Source organism: Paroedura picta, chromosome 6, assembly GCF_049243985.1.
Source record: "Paroedura picta isolate Pp20150507F chromosome 6, Ppicta_v3.0, whole genome shotgun sequence".
NCBI lineage: Eukaryota > Metazoa > Chordata > Lepidosauria > Squamata > Gekkonidae > Paroedura > Paroedura picta.
This window is the reverse complement of record NC_135374.1, coordinates 64,276,228-64,279,562: the sequence shown is the minus strand read 5'-3', so window position 1 is coordinate 64,279,562 and position 3,335 is coordinate 64,276,228.

Here is a 3,335-nt window from a genome sequence, read left to right as displayed (position 1 = left end):
TCAGACGACAGGGAAGAAAGGAGAACCTTATTCGTCAAATTGGAAGTGGCAGCACTTGTAATTCAACTGTACTTAATATTAAAGTTAAAGTACCACTATGTTAATTTGTTGGGATGAGAGAGATTCAGACACACACACACACAGGTATCCGAGTGTAAGGGAAGTCTCCCGACTTTCCGCTGAGTTCCCCCCGAAGAACAGCACCTTTTATTAACGTCACCTGCACATAACATGTATCTATGTATCTCTTTTGGCCTTCAGGCCGGTACTCAAACCCAGAAGCTTTTTGCATGTAAGCGTACAAGCAGCTATTGTTCTTTGTGCTTTCTACTTGCATTGCGATAACAACATGTTCAGCAATTCACTTAGCAATACACACACACACACACACACTAGGCCTGCACCACATTAATTATTATGTTACATCCTATTATGGAGAAAACACACTTTGGGCCCATCAGCCAAAACTAGCAATCAGCAGCAGAAGATTCAACAATTTGTGGTTTCCAAGCTACTCGTTGTTCTTCCTCTTCCAAGAATTGGCATGCCTAAAAATCACTGGAGCTTTATAGTTGACTAATCACTAATGATACTATCTGTAGCTAGATCAGTTCTTAAGAACATGCGTATCTCCTCTCACACATCCAGTGCTTGAATGAACCCAATAGAAAATGTTCTAGTCTATGCTTCAACAAACTGGCTAGTCTTTTAGGTACTATAAAACTCCTGGGTGGGCAGTCTCCATCAGAATAATCAGGCTACCACTCTGGAAGTTAACTGACCTTCCAGAAGTCTGTCCAACTAGTGTGTATAAAAGGGAGAAAAAAGGTTTCACAAAAATAGGTGACTCACTTACCTAAAGAAATCTGTTTTATCTCTGAAAATCACACGGTTTCGTTTACATGTATTTCATTAATTGGTCCATAAGAAATAGATACAAATACTTTCAGATTAATGTATTTGAGATTGAGCCAATATCAGCCATGTGGAAGCCAAACACCCACATAGGGAAGTTCCTAGTTCCTGAGGATTTCTTGTGCAGCTTCCTTGTTTTTGTACTATAACAGCCCTAGAAATGCTCTACAGGAAGTGTGCTATAATTGGGAATACTTGATTATAAATGGAAATCAAAACAGTTTATTTTTTAAAATAAATCCCCAATCATATGGTTACCCCTGGAATCATATTTCCCAGAAAGATTTTTTGGTTTAGGGGAATCTTGTCTTGAACACTGAAACTGATTGTGGGCATGACAAAAAGCATTCAGACTGATTTACTGAAGAGGCCCTTACTGGCACCTTGCTCTACCACAGGAAATGTGGAACTAAGTTCTTGGCCCGGGTCTTGGGCCCTAAAGAGGGATTCATCTCTCCAGCTTTATTGCAGTCCACAAAATAATCAGGATTCACTTTCAGAAACCACCATCAGATTATGGATCTAGACTTCAATTAAAATGTGACAACATCAATGCATCCACACTCAGATTCATTCAAGGATCTGCAAAACACAAGGGAGATGGTTCCAAAACTTAGGGGGTAGCAGGCTCAAAGACCCTCCCCTACAGTCTCTACCAATAAAACTTCAGATAATTAGGGTTTCATAGCAACCTTTCTCAACCTGATAGACCTCAGTACCTGGACAGGTTTATATGCTTTAAAAGATATATTCTTCCCCCCCATAGCATTATGGGTTTGGAAGAATGCAAACTAATACCATTCCTGTTATTAACTCTGGGTACACAATCTAGATTCTGGTGGTTTTTTTAAATAGCAAACAAAGAAAAGGGAAAGAACCCAAAAATATACCAATAATGTTGCAAGGGTAAAGCTGCATCAAATAAAATATTAAAAAATGTATTTATAATTCTTAAAAAATAGTGTAGGCAACATTGAGTATACAGTCTATCCCAACTTCTCTTTCCCTAGCATTTTAAGTGGTTGCTATCTATGTGCATCAGAAACCTTTGAAGCTTTAATCAGCAGCTTAATATTGACATCCCTGCCAGCTGCAGGGGACATGCCATCTACTTACCTTGGCTGGCCTGGCTCCTTCCACGCTTCAGGAGAGGAACACACTATACTTGTGTCTCTCCTCCACCTGTCAGTCAAGCCAGGCAGTCAATCACCTTTCTCCCTGTTTTAAAGGGCCCGCAATGCAAACTAATTTTTTTTAAAGTAAAACTTCTACTTAAGCATCTAATGCAGTGATCCGCAACCTTCTTCTGGTGGCGGACTGGCGGCGGCGGGGAGGGAGATTGCCCTGTTGTGCATGCTGTGCATGCGCGGCACTCTTGCATGCACGTCCGGGGTCGTGCATGCATGTTTGCACCATGCAGTGCCGCAAACGCGCATGCGTGGCACTCCCACGCATGGCGCAAACATGCATGTGCGCCCCAGCCGCGCATGCGCAGGAGTGCCACACATGCGCATTTGCGGCCGCTCATGGCGCAAACATGCATGCGTGGCATAGTTCTGCGGAGGCAGGGAGCTGCGGCCCAGTGGTTGGGGACCCCCAATCTAATGCATCTAATCATAGATGCATAGTGCTTTTTTAAATGCCACCCATTTTGGAATCATTAGCCTTGAAGCAATCTTGTTAGGGGTGGGACTTTTGGGAGGCCTGCTTTGTGTGTTAACTGGTGGGGGATTTTTTTTTTTTTTTTTTGCTTTACCTTGGCGATTTAACGTATATTCAGTGCTCCAGGTAGTTTGTTGTTGTTTTTTAAAAGAAAATCCCCATCCCTGGTATAAGGGAGAGGGAGACAGGTGCAAGGGCGGGCACTGGAGGCAGAGATAGCGCTACTTCAGCTCCACACATTTCCTTGGCATGTGGCGTGCTGGGTGTTCTCCTCTCACTCATGCCAGATAGTTGGGGTAATCCACTTTTTGGGATTCCCCAACTTTTGCATTAAAATGGAAGATTTAGCTGACAGTTTGCTGCTGGGGTGCTGGATGTTGACGACGTCATGCAAAATGCCAAAACTATGTATGGCATATGCAAAAGGTAAGCTTTTCACTTTATATTACAGGTATGGAATGTCCCTGACAATTCTCTCAGGGGAGGAAAACAAAGACTATTTCCCACAAAAGGCGATTTCTGCATTAGGAGACATACCTTGTTTTAGTGTCAAAATGGCAGGGCAGGGAAAAACCCAACTGCATGCATTTCCACATTGGGCAGTCCTGAATTAGATCCTGTTAAACACCGCTTTAACAAGATAAAATCCAGTTTTCTGGGGATCCCTTTGCTGCAGGGCAAGGGAGTGGGCAATTTGGGACTGCACCTGAAGAAGCAAATTTTAGTGCAGAAGCAAATAAAAAGGTTGACCCTTTACA